The following is a 20,148-nucleotide window of genomic DNA, read 5'->3' as shown; positions in this document are numbered from 1 at the left end:
AAGGAAAGGAAAGGAAAGGAAAGGAAAGGAAAGGAAAGGAAAGGAAAGGAAAGAGAGCATTCTAACACTGGAAATATCCAATGCCAAAGACACTAGAGATAGAAGATGGAGGGCTATGAGAGAAAAAAGCAAAGTGTGGCTAGATTGTAGGGAAACTTTAAATGCCAAGGAGGAATTTATTATATCTGTCCTATATTCACTTTGACCTACCAACTCCTTTTAGATATAGAAAAGAGAAAAGGTGAATAAAGAAAATAAAGCCAGTTCTTTACTGTGCTTCACTCCATTTTGGAGCTAATACAATAAAGTCTGGGACTACACTATCCCCTTTTGTCTTCTCATGAATAAAAAAAAATATATTGTTTGGAAGACACTTCAGAGGCTTTCTTTTTACTAACCAGAAGGCAGAGAGTCTGGGTCAAAGAAAGGACAAAAAGATATTGCTGCTGTGAAGGAAAAGATGAAGGAAGTCAATAGCAAACACTTACAAAGATTAGCTTATATAATTATTACTATTTTCTGATCCAAGTAGATCAGTGGTTCCCAAACTTTTTTGGCCTACCGCCTGCTTTCCAGAAAAAAAACATTACTTAGCGCCCCTGGAAATTATTTTTTTTATTTTAATAGCAATTAATAGGAAAGATAAATGCACCTGTGGCCATCACTGCCTCCCTGGATAGCTGCAGCACCCACCAGGGGGCAGTGGCACCCACTTTGGGAATCACTGCAGGAGATCATACACATTAAATCTTGAAAACACCATAAGGGGAAATTGCAGAAATATTTAAAGAAGAAATCTATGAATATGAGGGCAATTGACCTTATAAATGACTGTAATACATAGCAGTAGTTCAATCAATAATTGATTGATTGATTAATTTAATACAAATTACATTACTTATTGATTAAATTAGGATTGAATTGTTTTAAAAAATCTATCTAATTTAACAATGGAAAATCAGTAATTCCAAATCTGTTGCTTACTCAATACCATCACTGCACTATCAAAAAAAATGAGAAAAGGGTAAAATATCTACTTCATTCAAATAGCTATTGAGAGTTAGCTGCTAAATATGACACAACCAAAATGAGGGCATAAAAAACTGAAAAAAGACCCTGGATACTTAAAATCTTCCTTTCATCTTGTTAGAACATCTTTCTCTAATCTCTAATCTTTTTCAGCTTCTGTCTCTGTCTGTCTTTCACAAGCATATACATACATACCACATACAACAAATTCCAATGGCTTATTATGCCCTTTAGGATTAAAAATAAAATGACAAAATCATTTTGTCCCAAAATACCTCTCCACTGTGATATACATTATCTCCTAACTCTTATACTCTGATTCACTCAAACTGTACTTTTCTTTCACCCTTGCAAGAGAAACGCCACCTCTTATGTTTGTGCCTTTGCATTAACTATCCCCTTATACCATTTTTACTTCTATTTCATAGAATACCTAATTTCTTTTAAGTTACAAATTAAGCACAATCTTCTACAATATTTTTCCCTGGTGGTCTCAACTATGAGTCCTTACTCCCTGATTATCTTGTATTTAACTACTTCATATTTATTCTGCACATATTCTTTATATACTTATATACACATATACATGTTTTCTTCCTTATAGAAGAAAAACTGAATAGCAGGCATGTGTCTCATTCCACAAAATTGTCAGTGTGCCTGTGAGGTCTAATTATTCTCATTATGTTAAGAATCCTTATTGACCTTCAGCTTTTGCTTTTTTAAGTATGTAAAGTGCTTTACAAATATAATTTTATTTTGTATTTACACTATACCTGGGGAATAGGGTATTTTTATTATCTCTAAATGGGAAAGCTGAGGCAGGCATAAGTTATGTATCTTGTCAAAGGTCGTACTACTAATAAATATCTGAGACTACATTTGAACTCAATCTTCTAGATTCTAGATCTAGAGCTCTTATCAACTGAGTCACATAGATATAACCAATATTATTGAGGTAGACAATGGGGCATGGCAGCAGCTTGAAAAGAGTGGGTGGAAAAAGGTCAGAGTAATTGAGGACAAGCTGCTCTCAGGCAGTTCACAATAACTGGTAGTTACATTTTCAGTGTAAACAATTACATCTTGGAAACTGGCAAACCAAAAATTAGATCCATTGTTTTACTGATTATCTAGACTTATGAAAGTTATAGAGAAAAAATGTCACTAATGTTGATTAACTTAAAAATGTGTCCTCTTCCCATTTCTGTGTGTATAAGCCAGTTGTCAACCATTTATCCCTAAGCCACTGCTCCTAGTTTATAAATCTATATGTAAGTGATCTGTATAGAGAAAATAATTGAACCAGGACAATTCTGAAGGAGTTATGAAAAAAGGATGCTATCTACTTCTAGAGAAAGAACCAGGATAGAAATGCATATGAAAACATATGATTCATCACTTTTTTATTTGGGTATATGATTTGGGGATTTGATTTTATATGATTATTCCCTTACAAAAATAAATGATATGGAAATATGTTTTGAGTGATAATACATGTGTCATAACCCAGTGGAATTGTAGCTACAGGTGGGGTGAAGGAAGAGGAGAGGGAGAGAACACGAATCATGTAACTTTGAAAAACATGTGTAAATTTGTTATTGGAATAAAATAAAAATAAAAAAGAACAGTAAAAAAACATTGAACCCCAGGGACCTGATGTGATTTTCAAAGGTTTTAGAGATAAAAATGAATAAAACCCAGGCTAGAACTTTTGGTGACATTCCACACTAGTGTTTAGAGGTACGTGATGATGATTCAGTAAAGGAAAATATAGGTAGGAGGAGAATCAAAACCAAAACATGGCATACAAACCAAGCGTGAAAATTTAATCTAGAAAAAATAATAATGGCAATAGCAGCAGATACATCAAATACAATGAAGACTAGCAAAAAAAAAGCCATTAGATTTGGCATTTTAAAGACCATGGATAAAACTGGAGAGAGAATTGGTAGGCTCAAAAGCTAGACAAGAAAGATTTAAAAAGTGACTGAGAGATGAATGAATAGGGGCAAATAGGGTATATGAACCATTCTTCCTACTTTTTAGAGAAAACTTTCATCCTCTAGTATCATAGCCTAGAGGAAGGCAAGCTCCTTTACTCTCTATTTAGTGGTGTTGTTCACTTTGTATATAACTCTGCAAGATGCTATTTGTAATTTTCTTGACAAAGATCCTGAGGTGGTTTGCCATTTCCTTCTCCAGTTCATTTAACAAATGAGGAAACTGAGGTAAACAAGGTAAGTGATTTTCCCAGGGTCACACAGCTAGGTAGAATTCTGGTCACTCTATCCACTGCTTTTATCATGGTAGAAATGCAAACATCACTTCGACACACAGACACAGACACCCACTCACACTCAGGCACACATAGACATATGCACATAATGTAGGTTGCTGCAGAATTAATCCTACTTTCCATACTTTCTTTAAAAAGCGAGATCCAGTCCTGCAAAATAATAAGCAACTTCTCACCTTTATTTGTACCCTATCTTATTTTGAGTTGCCATAGCAACTATCTAAATAGAGTCATCTTCCATCCATACTCTTTGCCCGACTCCCAATCTTCTTTAACTGAAATTCTCTCTTTTTAATATTCTATCCTAGCTTCTACTTCATTTGTTTTCTCCATTCCTAGATGCATCATTCTTCTCCCCTCTCTGCCAGCCAGGTGTCCTATTATTCTATCGTGATTTAACAAAGAAAGCCCATTAGTGTTCATCTCTCCCAGGGAAAGGACATTTTCTTCCAGATTACAGGACTCTTCGAGAGGACTCCTTCCTAGACATCCCACATTGAAGTGTGTACAATCAAGGCCAATTCTCCACCTGCTCATATGATCACATTTGGCTAGACTGCAATTGTCATAATTTATAATCAACCAATAGAGCGAATATGGAACTGCTTTTGAATTCTGAGAATTGTTTTCTTCCCTTGCAGTGTCAGTTAATTGTTGCCATGCAAGGCAGGCCACATTGCATTAAGCCAGTGGAGTCATGGCCTAAAGAGAATATGCTGAAAGTAGGATATTTAAAATTCTCCCAAGGGAAAGGGCAAGAACTCATTACTCAGGCCCTTTAATCCAGAGACAGACACCGAGTATAGGGGTGAAGCCCTATGCTGGCATAAAGATGACCTGGATAACCCTTCTGGTCTCACTGTTCTATAACTATAATGAAAATGCGCATTTTAGTGGGGGCATTTTGGTACAACTATATTCAAAGTTTTAAAAAAGTGGAATCATCATGGGAAAAATGGAAGTCAAAAAACAAAACTTAAAGCATTTTATTATCTGAATATGGTCAGACATCAGACTACAAGTTCCTCACAACTCCTGGCAAAGAATGAATCCCACAACAAGTAGCTATTTTTTTTCTCTCCTATCTCTGTACCAGATTATGTTAAAACAGAGAGGAAAGTGTGAATTTTGCAAACCCTGTATTTAGAAACCGAACATGAGATTTGGAGAAAGCTTATTAAAGTTTCCATTTTAATTCTGAGTTCTCTTGATGGTAATGACCTTCAATGAACTAGAACATAAATGATACATGTATTTTGAACAATTTAATAACTAACACATCAGCCACTCCTGCTAGAGATGCATCATTCCTCAGTATCCAAACACATGGCCCCACCTTCTCCTCTCCAGGCTAATCAACCATCCTGCCTGATTTTCAGCTTTTCCTTCTCTGTCTAATACCCTGTAAGGGTACTTGGTTCCTAGCTGGGATAAGCCCCTCAAATAATTACCCTTTTTAATGAGATCAAACAGCTTAAAACTTCTGAAAGCCTTAATTCCCTGGAGTGGTTTGGATTTAGCATCAAAGAATACTTGGTATATTTCATGACATTTAGAAAATATCTTTGTTTCCTGTTGCCTCCACTCCCTCTGCTACCATTCTCTATTTTTTAACGATCACTAGAGATACAAGAGAATATTATGATCACTTCAAGAATACAGTCAACAAAAAGTTCACAATCAACAAAACTGACAATGGGATACCCTTGACTTCAGGTTTTCCTAATTATTCTCTTTCCCTCTTCCTTATGTGAAATGAAATCTAATCTCACTTTTAAAATATAAAGTAACATATTTTATTTGACCAAATAAAGAACAAACAATTTTAATGTAACGAGATATGAGGTGTAATTTAAAAAAAAAAAGAAGACGGGTCTGCCATTTATTAAGAGTGAGGGATAATGGATATCTGGGTGCCAAAGGTATATTAAAGAGTACTGAATGTGGATGATCTGACATGCATGTGGTGAATACTTTATGTATATGGACAAGAATCTCATCAAATAAGAGGACATAGAGGCATTGCAATCTATAGTAGAGGAGACACTATCAAATGAGTTTAAATTCAATTAAATTTCATTTTATAATTTTTTATTAACTAAATACTATGTTCCAGGCTCCATACTGTGTCCTGCAAAAATAAAGACAAAAATTGGGAAATAATTATTAAGGAGGCAAACTGTGCCAGGTACTGTGCTAAGCAGTTAACAACAATCCTATGAAGTAAGTGCTATTAAAATGAAAATAACCCATACTCTTAAGAAGCTTATATTCAATCTGAGAGGGAAAAGTGCACACAGATAAGAATCCAAAACATACAGAAAATAAATACAAATTATTTTTTGTATAAATACAGATTTTCCTAATAATTAGAGTAAATTTAAAAAAAGATATTGGATAGAAGACAAACTGAGCTGATTGTTTAATTGAGTTGGGTATTCTTAGAGACCAAAATAAGGAAGGAGACTACTTCATATATCAGGCTTAGTTTATAGCTGGGAATTCATGCAGAAAATGGAAAGTCCAGTATCAGTAAAAATCAAATAGACCATCGTGCCATCTGAAATGATAAACAACTAGACCCCAAAAAACCTGAGAAGATTCATATGAAGAGATACAAAGTGAAGTGAGCAGAATCAGAAGAATGTTATATGTTGTGAAATGATCCAGGACAACTCAAAGGGACTCATGATTAAAAAGGTTTCCATCACAATAGAAGGAACTGGAAGAGTCTAAATGTATATATATCAAAGTATATATTATCTTTCAATTTAATTTCTCCATGAATTTTTCTCAAATATAAGAGATATATGTCTTGTTTTACAACCTGATAATATGGTCTATGTAATGTGTGATAATATATGGACAACCTATATTACACATACATCTGTCATATCATATTAGCTGCTATTTCTATGGAGGGTGGAGGGATTAATGAGAGAGAGAACATGGATGCTAAAATGTCAGAAAATTATTATTAAAACTTTATCAACATGTAATGTGGAATAAAAAATTTAAATTTAAAAAATCAAGCAGGCCAACTCAGCTGGAATGCAGAGTATGTAATGGGTTATAATGTATAATGAGTATAGAAAAATAGGTCAAAGCCAGATTCTAAAATGTTTTAAATAGCAAACACAAGAATTTCCATGTTATTTTAGAGACAATTAGGAGTCCCAATATCTTCTTGAGCTGACCAGTGACATGGTGATCTGGATGTAAAATATATGCAAAAAGAAAGAAGGGAAGAAAATCTGCCTTATATTACAAAGTAGCAAACCTAGGTCCTTATACTCCACACCCAACCTTCTGAGTGTGAGAATTTGTTTTTCCTGTAATATATTAATTCCTATCTATTAGGGGGCAATTACTGTGTATTCCTGAGTCTGGGATCTAAGTCAAAGATATTTTTTGAATTTTCATTTTCCTTTGGAATTCCAAAGACTTTTTTTTTTCCTTTTTAACAAAATTGTTAATGAATAAAGAAGAAAAGGTCCTTTTCCAGCATATATAACCAATCTACCTATGGGGATGAGGAAAGGTAGATAGATTAATGGACCACCTCTTAATTAGCCACCACAAATTAAAGATGTCTTGGGATATTCAAGGGAGAGGCTGAATAATAAGGTCCTAAAAATCTATTTATTAAGTTGTCTCGTCCAGCTCAGGTTGTCCCTGGTTGCAAGAGAGCCATGGAGACCTGTATCACTTATTGGTTATGATGCTGGCCTAACCAATTAACCTGATATAATTAATAAACATATTCTTACCTAAAAATAAATCTTTCAAGAAATTTTAATCATAACACAAGGAAAATTAATCTTAATCACATCATTTTATTATTAATATCAATTTGTAATATATCCTTCTTTGTCAAAAGGCCATCCCTTACAATAAGGTTAAAGGAGATCCTCTCCCCAGACTGTTCTAAAAATATTGCATTTTGGCTCTTAGGGAATCTGCTCCTAAAGTAGATAGTGTGGGGCTTCACACAACTGGGAATGTTAGTTCTGTTCACTCTGTAAATAGGGCCCAATTTGAGCTAGATCCCTCCCCACAAGGCATGACCTTCTGTTATTGTCCCCTCGTTAAGTTTAGGGGCAACTTGGACCATGAAGAATCTAAACAGAGTATAGTGTTTGTCCTTGTCCGGATTTCTGGGGGCTGCTAAGAGCTCATTATTAGACCACATTCTCAGCCACCCTTGCTCCTTTAAGGATGTGGTAATCAGGAAGTTCTGAGATCTTTTACCCTTGCACTCTACCCATAAAGCATTGACCAATTAAAGTTGCCTTTTTCTGTTTAGGACAGAGCCCAATAATGTGCTATCAGGAAGACGGGAACATTTAAGATGACCCAAGACCCTGTTTTGTCTATGGTCAGAAGAGAGATCACTGAATATCTATTGATCAATTATTTGCTGGCTAATCAATAAGGTGATTTTTCATGCCCAGAAAATTATCTCCTAGAATTTTCATCCATTACAATTTATTTCCCTGTACCACATTGCAGTTTCTCTTCATTTGTTTGGTTGTGTTTTGTATTTATTATTTTTAAATGACTTTAAGTTTTTTGGATTGTTTTTATTTTTAGTAATGAAGACTCTTCACCATATAGAACAGAAAATAAGATGGACTGGGGGTTGCATTCTTTATATTTGTTTTTGGGTTTTAGGGGAAGCAACATTTTACCTACCTCAAATGCACCAGCTATTGAAATAAAAGCCACCGTAAATAGTCAAAGAACCCAGCAAACATGACTAAATCAGAGAATGAGCCAAGGGCTTAGAGAAAAAAATATTTAGAGGCAATTTCTATTTGACACATTCTTCCAACTTCTACTGGATTAACATTATTTCCTGTAACTTGTAATTTCATATGTTCATTTATTTAGAGCCAGAATATCTAATTTTATAGTTGAGAAAACTGAGGATTGTTGAGGGAAAGGAGCTTTTTCTTTTTTAATTCAATTTTTTCATTTTTTCTAGATAACATGTTAATAAAAATTTTAGTAATCATTTTAAGACTCATGTTCTCTCCCTCCCTCCCTCCCATTTCTCCTCCCACTCTAAGATGGCAAGAATATGATATAGGACTAAGGGTTGGCGAATCTTTTCAAGATTGGGTGCCCAAACTGCAACTTCAAGCTGCCTGTGAGCCTCTCTCCCCACATTATCCCAGACAGCAGAGGGAGAAACTGCTCACATTGGGTAAATGGATGGACAGAAGGGCAAGTCATGTGAAAAATGTCCTCGGATGCTGTGGAGAGGGAGACCTGAGCAACCCCTAGGGCACCTTTACCACATCTTCACCAGTACAGACTATTGTACAAGTGTGTTATAACATAATCTTTCCATGTTCCTCATATTTAAAATATATAATTTTTATAATTATAATAAATATAATAAAATATATATATATATATATATCTTACATGAGAAAAATTCACAGAGGAAATAAAGTACAGAATGGCATGCTCCAATCCACATTTAAACTGTCAGATCAGATCAGATGCTTCTATGGTTGTGGATAGGCTTTTTAATCATAAGTCCCTTGAAACTGTCCTGGATACTTACATGGATGATAATAGTTAAGTCATTCACAGTTGATCATTATACTTTATTACTATTATTGTACGCAGTATTCACCTGGTTCTACTCACTTCACTTTGCTTCACTTCATATAAATCTTTCCAGGATTTTTTAAATAATTTTTTCTCACCATTTCTTATGATGCAATAGCATTTCATTGCAATCATATACCAGAACTTATTCAGCCATTCCCAAAATGATAGAGATCCCTTCAGTTTCCAATTCTTTACCACCACAAAAAAAGCTGTTATAAATATTTTTGTACAATGAAGTCCTTTCCCCTTTTCTTTGTGCTGTTTTTGGGATATAGACCTAGTAGTGATATTGCTGAATCAAAGAATATACATATTTCTAGGGCTTTTTTGGGGAAAAGTGACGTTTTCAAAGTAATTCAGATAGGAGCAGCAGAGTCATGCTCTGTTACATTGCAGTCTCAGAGGCTGCATTGAGTGCACAAACATCAGAAGAAATCAACAGTTATCTATTTACTGTCCCTCCACTATCATCTTGGCTTGTCTTTTCAAGTTGAATAACTTAGTGCAATGACTAATGCCATTTTCCTCTTCATTAAAGGTTTCTGACACATTTCTGAAAACATACTAAAAAACATGACAGCCAGTACATGACCCAGGTTTTGCCATCACAGAGTAATCATATATCTTGAATTTTTCCAAGCAGCCTAATTATGTCTGGATTTTCCACAAGCCCTCATGTCAGTTATTGAAGGTCTTTGTCAGAACAACAAATATTGTATACAGACATCTGTTCTGCTTCTGTTATTTCTCCTTAGAGATATTAGGGAGCAAAAACTATATTGACTGTTCCTCTGTCCTTTCTGAAACTACAGTGGCTCTAGGGTAGGTGACCATCTTCCAGGTAAAGGATCATCCTATTAAGGAGCATCCTAGAATGAATCCTGTCAGCAATGGCTAAGAAAGTGACCCCCTCCATTTTTATCACTGGGCTATCTATTTCCTTTTCTTTTATGTAAGTGACCAGTGGAGGCTTCCTTGATCTCCTCAGGGATAAAATCCTCTTGTCCTAGAACCCCAAAGATTTCACTCAGCATTTGTATGAGTAGTGGACCCCCTGCCTTGTAAATTGTCCCTGGAATGTAATTAGCACCCGGCTCTTTGCCATTCAAGAGAAGTCTAAAGCATTCAAAACCTTTTCTTCAGTTGTAACTTTGGCTAGAGAGGGATTAACTTCAACTTGAAGTATACAATTATTGGCTTCATCCTTGATTAATGATGGTCTGTTGAGAACACTATGGATGTATTCAGCCCATCTCTCTAGGATCGTGTTCTTGTCACTGATCATTTTGGCTCCATCAGCATGGAGTTGCTGAAATACACTCTAGGTCTTTGGTCCAAAAATAGCTTTCAGGACATAATAGAAGCAATTTGAGTTGTTACTATCAGCGTAAAACTGAATTTCATCTCCCTCCTTATTGAGCCAAGAATCCTGCATCTCTCTAAGCTTCATTTGCATTTTACTTTTGATGTAGTTAAATGCTGCCTTTCTAGAGATGGACAAGCTATTCTGCTGGTAAACTCCGTGGAGTTCTCCTTTTTTTAATTAGTAACTTCTGAATGTCCTCGCAATTTTCATCAAACTAATTCTAATGTTGGTGAGTTTTCTGGACCAGATCAGTAAATTCAGCACTATACACCACATCTCTGAAAGCCACACACTCCTTTTCTGTTCCACTGTTGCCAACCATGTGTCGACTCAGTTTTCCCTCTAAGTCAGCAACAAACTGTTTTTGCAATGAGAAGCACTTGACCTCTTAACATTAAGTCTTCTGGTAGTGATTTTACCTTGGAAGATGGAGCTTTTATTGAATGTGAATATTTATCTTAGTGAAGATGTCTGTGATCCATCTAGAACTGTGTGCCATGCTGTGCCTTAGTCACTCTCACATCCTATCTTTTCTTTTACAATGACAGTCTATTAAATGTCAATGTTGTTTGCTTCAAAAGTTGTCGCATCCATTTTTCTGAGAAGGGTTCAAGCTGCATCACAGAATTCCATAGTACCTACCCCCAGAACTCCAAGGGAGGGGCAATTAAGGGCAGTTGGAGTCCTGGTATAAAAGTCAGGTCACCCCTCTTGCAAGGGTCTTGACTCTTGGCTCTTGGCTCTGGGCACACACACACTCTGTGTAGCTTCTGGAGCTGAGCCATTCAGATCCTTACAAGAGGGGTGACCTGGATTTTATACCAGGGCTCCAACTGCCCTTAATTGCCACCTCCTTTGGAGTTCTGGGGGGCACTTTGGAGTACTATGATGCAGCTTGAACCCCTCTCAGAAACATGGATGCTACAAAGTTCATTGATGAAGTTTTATTGCATTGTGGTAAGTGAAAGATGATGTTGGTGATGAGAAGGTCAGGAGATGCACAAATCTTCAGTAGAAAGTGACCACTGCTCTTGCTGTTTCTGACATCATTCCTTCCAAGGATTCCCTACCATGTCTGATAATGTGTACTTACTCTGGTGTTTAAGTAACTAAGAATTAGAAGCTCATCCCCTTTTGGCATACTTTGGATAACTTCTCCAAATGTTCATAATTTTTTTCTCTTTGATCTCATTGGAGTTTGTTATGGTGAGAACATATTATTGATGGTGGTGGCCTGGCACTTTCCTGTAAGTCAAAATTGCATTTTCATGCATCTGTCATTCACTAATTTTGGAAAGCATATAAGCTTGTTGACTAGACTATATTTGGTTGCAAAAATCTATGCCACTTTCACAGAACTCTTTACCATGGCCATCACTCCAAAACAAGATGTGTTCAGAACCAACTTCAATGAATTTATCTTCATTTGTCATATTTGTTTCACTCAGGACTACTATTTGGAGGTGATACTTGATTTCCCTCTCAATAAGAGCTTTCAGTCCTTCAGATCTACTGGATTTCATTTGTATGTAAGAAATCACACATTTCATGTGCCAATGGTGAATAGAACCATCTCTGCAAAAAATTTGTGTATGTATTTGTGTGTCTGTGCTGACGACAAGATAGGGTCCCCACTTACCAGGGTAAGCAAGCTAGAGCTAGCTGGGGAATACGATTTTAGGGCACCTTTTCTTTGCCTTTACTTGTTCCAGGAGGTGAATAGTATGGCTGTTTAAAAAGGCTACTCAGAAACCTAAGGGGCTGTGGGATACCACTGTTGCTTCCAGTGGGAAGATAACTGTATGCCCTGAGGCACCTGTGGACAGGGTTGTGACTAAGGATCCTGATGTATCCACACTTGCTAGTCTATCACTTTCCCATTGCCACAGGACCTTTGAGGTAGAAGTAAAATAATAAAATAATAAAATGGTAAAATAGTAAATGTAAAATGATAAAATATATGGGTGATGATGTCTTTTGATTGATGCATAAATTGGATTTAAATGAGACAGAATTGTGCTACATAGTTAGTTTCTCTCTCTCTCTCTCTCTCTCTCTCTCTCTCTCTCTCTCTCTCTCTCTCAAGTCCAGTGGCAAGCCAAAGGCAAGGCAACTGGTGATAACTTTGGATGCCAGGGATGACCTTGACTTCTTTGATGTCTAATCAAGCTCTAGGTGCTTCACAGCACCTGTTTCTGCTGCCTTCATGACCATTGAAACAAATTAGTCATTCACCCATCTGGCTTGGAGGGAAGCCTTCACAAACTTAGGGGTAGACATCCCCCCTAACTCATCAAAGAGTTTGAGGTCATTTACCCTTCGCCTGGTTTAGTCCGCCTAGTGGAATGGTGTATCAGAGCGCAGCCACTTTGCATGCTCTAGCTTCCTGGAGAGATCTGGGTGGCAGGCAGAAACCAATGGAAGAAAGGAGCTCTGAAAAGGAAGGATTCAGGCAAAGCCTCAAAATAGAGGTATTAGTCTTCCCTGAACTTCCCATCCTCATATGTAAGATATTCATAGTGGACCTTATGTATATTCAACATATACTGATGTGAATGGAAAGTTCTTCATTAATTAACATTAGGAAAAAGAAGTAAAGAGCTTCTAATATACGTCCAGTAGAATAGTTAGGATACCTGCTTCCTCTACATTCCTTAATCCAAATCTAGGCTCATTCTGATGTTTGAAAAAAATAATATAATATGCACTTGTAGTAGTTCATAAATCTACTACAAATTTGACTTTTATCTGGCCCCCACTTCAGAGTTTATCATCTCCAATTATAGCAGTAATAGCTCATGAGTCACTTCCCATTAAATTAAGATGCTTCTTTCTTTCCCCATTCTTTAGGAACCAAAAGAAATATGTACTCACATTATAGTTTGATATACATTTACTACAAGAAATAGAAAGATAAAAATACAGATCATTGTCACTTTCTCAAGTAGCTTCCCACTGCTTGAATTAAAGAATGAGGTATATGTAAATCCAGTAGCAATGTTAATAGCTGAATTCACATATGGATTCTTCTTGAACTCTTCTCCATGCTCTCATGTCTTTAACACCAGTAACCAGGTGTTAAAACCTCAATAGTCGCATATGTTTCTTCAGTAATAGACCTCTGTTCAAATAGCTCTTAGCAATCAGACTAAACTGGAATTTTCTAGTGCTTTGCTGAGCACAACAGTTCATGGTAATCCATACTTTTAATTCAGGATGTTTTCTATTAGCTTTCTGATGTAGGTAAAGGAGTATGCATTTCCAGAGAGAAACCAAAGAAATGCAATAGCAATCATCTATCCTGGCAAGCATTATATCACCAATAAAGTCTGGGGTTTCATGTGTTATTTTTCTTATATTGAGAAGCATAACCATATTTTTAATGTAGGACTGGGATATTATTAAATAACAAGGTTTGTAAATGTTACTTAAAACATTCCCATTAACTGTTCCAACATGTTTGAAACTCAAACATTAAATTCTAGCAAATTGTTTAAATTAAAAGGGGATGAAAGTAGCACTAGCATGTTCTCCCTCTCCCATTAAATATGTGCATCCTGGGAACATGCACAGAAACCACACATGTATATGAATGAATTAAAGAGTGAATGAATGAAAAAATAACATTGATTAAATGCTTACTGTATGTCCTGCACACAAGAGGGAATATCTCAAGGTTTATATCTTACCCTACCAGTGTCTGATTTGCCTTTTTCCTGCCCTTTTTTCCCTGACAACTTCCAAAAATCATATATATATATATATACATTTTATCATACTTTCTCTAGGAGTGTTTATGGTGCTTGCTGAAAGCATAGAATTACCTATTCATAGCTTTCTAAGAGGAGATATTATCCAAGAGGAGAGAAAGGTCCACCATGTCAATAATTTCAAAGGTCAAGGAGAATGCATACTGAGAGAAGGCCATAAAATGTGATAATTAAAAGATAGTGAAAAGGGGGCAGCTGGGTAGCTCAGTGGATTGAGAGTCAGACCTAGAGTTGGGAGGTCCTAGGTTCAAATCTGGCCTCAGAACTTCCCAGCTGTGTGACCCTGGGCAAGTCACTTGACCCCCATTGCCCACCCTTACCACTCTTCCACCTATGAGATAATACACAGAAGTTAAAGGTTTAAAAAAAAGATATAGTGAAAAGAATAGTTTCAGTCAGGTATAGGAATTGGAGCCACTCTTTAAAGGGTCAAGAGAAAGTGAAATATTGAAGAAGTCAATGTGTATAGAAAATTCTCTGCAATATGTTTGTCTGTGACATAAAGAAATTTATATAAGATAATAACTAAGGGACAACAAGGTAAACAGTTATTTCGTTGTTGTTTAATTTTTTTAAACTCTTAACTTCAGTGTATTGGCTCGTAGGTAGAAGAGTGGTAAGGGTGGGCGATGGGGGTCAAGTGTCTTGCCCAGGGTCACACAGCTGTGAAGTGTCTGAGGTCAAATTTGAACCTAGGACCTCCCATCTCTAGGCCTGACTCTCAATCCACTGAGCTACTCAGCTGCCCCCCTCCCTTTTTTTTGTTTGATAATTTTTGTTTGATTTTTTTAAAAGAGAAGAGTATTTCCAGAATTTGGTAATGATAAAAAGCTGAAATAGCTATGTTACTTTTTTATTTTTGTATTTATTCATTCTCATCAAAGCATCTATTTTAAAACCCTATCATTTAAATTCAAAAAGATATGAAAGAAATGCCTTCAAAATATTAATCATAAGCCATGCTAAATCCTCCTTAATTAATGTTTGATTTTTATCACAAGTTTAAAAAACATTTAATTACTTAATGCAATAATTAAAGATAGCAATCTCCTTTGTGTTTGGGGGAGGAAACCTCTTCCTTTTAATAATGTCTGTGTCTCCTGGGATTGGATTTTCCCCATCATCCCTCATTTTATCTGTACTTTTCCCACTCATCTCATTTTTAAAGCCCTGTTTCATTGATTTTTAATACCACAATTATTGCACCACCACCTTTGAGTTGAACTCTCCCTTCAAACATAGAAGTATAATTATGCAAAAATATAATATGAGTGATCTTATTTAATAAAGCTTAAATTATTCTATACCACTAGACTCTCATCTCTATGACTTTATGGAGGAAGTATGTTTCATTATTTTTTCTTTGAGACTGTCTTTTTCTCCATATTCTCAAAGTTTGACTTCCATTCACATTATTATTTCTTGATGTATTAACTCAGAAATATGCTTTTAATATTCACTTACAATTTTACTTTTTGTTGTATAGTAATATTCCTTTATACTTTTGACATACTTTTTCAGCCTTTTCCCAATGAATGGGCACTAACTTTGTTTCTTATCCTTTGCTTCTATAATGATTGCTATTATAAATCCTAACCCATGTAACTTGGGACAAGTCACTTAACATTTCTAAATCTTAATTTACTCATCTATGAAATGGAAATAATATCACTTTACAAGATTTATATCATCAAGTGAGATTTTGTTTGTATACATATGTGTATATGTATATATTACATTACAATAATTTTGTTATTTATAAGCCTTTTTATCTAAATAATTTATTTGGGGAAATATATGTTTAAAAGTAGCAATGCTAGGACAAATTATTATGAACTGCTTATTTATTTTTATTGAATAATCAAAAATTGAAATAGTTAATCACCTAACTCTTTCTCAATGTCACTATCAGTGTATTAGTATACCTGTCTTCCCATAGTCAACTTTATATTTCCTATTTACATTTTTTACATGTATCATTGATCAAGACATTTCCATATTGTTAATATTTGCATTAGGTTGATTGCTTAGAGTCTTCATCCCCAATCATGTCTCCATTGACCCATGTGTTCAAGCAGTTGTTTTGCTTCTGTGTTTCTACTCCCACAGTTCTTTCTCATAAGTCACTCAGAGTTGTCCTGCATCATTGTATTGGTGCTAGTACAAAAGTCCATTACATTTAATTGTACCACAGTATATCAGCCTCTGTGTATAAGATTCTCCTGGTTCTGCTCTTTTCACTCTGCATAAATTCCTGGAGGTCATTTCAGTTTACATGGAATTCCTCCAGTTCATCATTCCTTTCAGTACAATAATATTTCATCACTTGTTCAGCCATTCCTCAATTGAAGGGCATTCCCTCATTTTTGAATTTTTTGTCACCACAAAGAGTGCAGCTATAAATATTTTTGTACAAGTCTTTTCCCCTATGATCTCTTTTGGGGTATAATCCCAGCAGTGGTATCGCTGGATCAAAAGGCAGTCTTTTTATAACCCTTTGGTAAGCCACTATATTCAATTCCAATAATCTATATATTTTTTTGCTTTCTATTGAGTTGCAAATAAATTCATTTGTTATTTTTTTCATAAAATAACCTGAGGTCTCCTAATGCTATTGCATTTGTGACTTTTATCATTAGTTCCCTTATAATTCTAGATTTTTTTCTTTCATATGAATTTTTGGTATTATTTTGTGTAGTTGTACACTGTGTTCCCTCTGTATTTGTTTGGTATATAAGTATTGACTATCTCTCAATTATATTAAATAGTGTTTTGAAGTAGCAGTCAAATAATTATTGTGTGTATATTTTGTATTGCTGTTATTGTTCATTTATTTCAGCTGTGTCCATTTGGAGTTTTCTGGGCAAAAGTGCTAGTCATTTCCTTCTCCAAGTCATTTTACAGATGAGGAAAATGAGGCAAACAGGGATCAATGACTTTCACAGGGCCAGATTTGAACTCAGGAAAATGAATACTCTTGACAAGTCCCAGCACTCTATGCACTGTGACAACTAGCTGCTAAGAAAAGAGTATCTTATAATATAAATCATGAAATATTTTATGTCTTTCCTGATTATTTTAGAATTTCTTTGAATACAATTTTTCCTAGAAATGCTAATAATGTGGTTTTACTTTGGATTCTGCCATTTTGCTATAGTTACTAATCAGGTTCTTTTGCTGATATGTAAGTAGAAAATTAATAAGTACTAAGCACATTATATTTTCTAAGAAAACTTCTAAATAAATTTTCATATCTCCTGCTAAGTCATTCATTTTGATAATATTTTTACCTTTGATTTTATTATATTGCATTTTCACAGCTAATATTTCTAATGTAAAATAGTATTGATTCACCATTCTGCTCTTCATTATAATGAATTTAGTATTGTTTTTTGTAAATAATATTAATTTCTGTTTTTTAATATTTGGTTTTGAATATACTAGATATATGTTCTATGCCTAATCATTCTGTGGTATTTAAAAACATAAATGATACAATATTTTCTTATATTTTCTACAAGTATGCAAATAATCATGTTTTTTATCTTTACTGTATATAATTAAATTAGTTATTATCATAACCAAAACCATAATAATTGAACCATCCTTGATTTCCTGGTATTTTGCCACTTTATTATATATTGCATATTTTATTTATTAATATTATGATTATATATTTTATATTTTCTGTAGTCTACATTCCAGGATTATATTTAGAAATGTTGGCCCCTATATTAATTAGTGAAATTGGTCTATTGTTCTTTCTCTGATTTATCTCATTCTGGTTAAGATATTGCTATCATATGAGTCCAATTAAGAAATAAGTAAAAGATTTAGAGAGTGATTACTCGGTTCCTATAATCTTTTCTTCTATTTCATATTGGATAAACATAAAGTTGATTATTACCCTGATGTTGCCAGCGTGAACAAACAATTATACTTTCAATGTCAGGTATGTTAAAATTATTTTCTCATAGAAATCTTTTATCATTTCATATTTTCTTTTACCTTATGATTCATAATTCTCTCCAATCCTAACTGTGATTCTATTCTTTACATCCCTCATACCCTCCTAGGCCTATAACATAGCACCGATTGCATTTTTCTCTTTCCATTCTGGAAACTTTGGTGAACCATATACTATACTGTATTCTACTCTTGAACCCCTTGCCCTATCTCCAATCATTTCTTGCCAAACTGAACGATAGAATGTTCACACCATCTACACGTCTTGATCCAGCTCACATAGTATTAAATGGAGCTAGAAAACAAATAAGATACACTGATTAGGTTTATTATTTTATCTTATTGTCTTATTATAATATGTTATAATATATTATTTCAATTAGACTCTCACTTCAGCAAGGAAGTTCAACTATTCCCTAGTATATTATCTGTCTCACTCACCACAGTGGGTATTTTCAACCTCCCCTTTCCCCAACTTCCCACAACACTCTTGCCCCCATTCTCCTAGCTAAGGATCTCACCTATTGCTTCACCAAGAAAATGAAATCCTTTTGCCAAGCATTTGCTCTTCTCTTCTCCTAGTCATTTTATATGTTTCTGACAACACACTCTAAAGAGGTGTCTCTACACCTGACATCCAAATGCACCCTTCACATCCATCCATTCCTCCTTTTGAGCAGATTATTTCTACTATCATCTCCATTTTTATCTTCTTTGAATCCTCATAACTGTCTTTTTTCCTGTTCCTTATCCTTAAAAATATATTTATTTCATCCTACCATTCCTGATAGCATTTGTACTATATATTTTCCTTTTCTTATCAGTTACACTGCTTGAAGAAGCCATTTGGATATAATGTTTCCATTTCTCTAATTCATTTTAGCTCTTTGGCTTCCAAATACATAATTCATTATTCAATAAAAACTATTCTCTCCAAAGTTACTAATGATATCTTAATATCAAAGTGGTTTCTCAGTCTTTATCTTCTTGGCTCTCTTTTTATCATTTGGAATTTTGGTCATCTTCTGTTATATATTGTATCCACTATGGATATTTGTGATATAGTTTAACACTCTTCCTACCTATCATATCACTCCTTATTTTCCTCTACTAGATATTCATCATTGTCACACTAATGACCCTGAAGGTTCTTTCCTGGGACCCCTTCTCTTTTTTTCTCTGTAATATATCCCTTGGTGTTGTCATCAGCACCCAGTGATTCAATTATCTATGCAGATAATTCCCATATCCCATATCTACCTATCTATCTATCTATCTATCTATCTATCTATCTATCTATCTACCTATGTATGTATGTATGTATGTATGTATCTATCTATCTATCTATCTATCTATCTATCTATCTATCATCTATCATACTAGTCTTATAAATAAGTTACATAATATTGTATATTTATAAACAGTCTTTTGCACATTTTATTGTCCCTTTTGGCATTTTAGATTTAACATGTCCAAAACAGAATTCATTTTCTTTCCCACAAAACTATCCCCTCTTCCAAAGTCACTATTACTGTAAAAAAGACCTACTTTTCTTAACACCCTTGATGTTATCTTAATCCTCACTCATGCATTATAGCTAATCTACTGCCAGATCTTATAGTTTCTACCTTCATAACATCTTTCATATATCCTCATTATCCTAATTCACATAGCCACTACCACAGATCAGGTACTTATCACCACTCAATTGGATTATTTCAGTTTCCTACTAATTGGTTTCCTTTATTCAAATATTTCCAATCAATTCTTTAAAAAGCAGTCAAATGGATTTTCCTAAAGTGTTAGTCTACCCAATAAATAACACAAAACTCAAATATTTTCCATTACTCACATGTATCTTGTAGCTAATTTTTTATTTACATATTTTATCTCAAATTAAAATGTTAGCTTTTGTGGGGCAGGAATGGTTTTATGCTCTTTATTTTATCATTAATGCTTAGCATTATGTTTGATACATAACAAAAGCTTAATAAATACTTGTCAATTGATGCTTTGTATGTAAAATTTTGATTATAATTTTGGCTCCATAGTTAATAATTGGTATTTAAATATTTGATATATTTCATTTCCTAATT

Source organism: Gracilinanus agilis, chromosome 2 (genome assembly GCF_016433145.1).
Source record: "Gracilinanus agilis isolate LMUSP501 chromosome 2, AgileGrace, whole genome shotgun sequence".
In the NCBI taxonomy this organism is placed as follows: domain Eukaryota; kingdom Metazoa; phylum Chordata; class Mammalia; order Didelphimorphia; family Didelphidae; genus Gracilinanus; species Gracilinanus agilis.
This window is presented reverse-complemented; position numbering follows the sequence as displayed.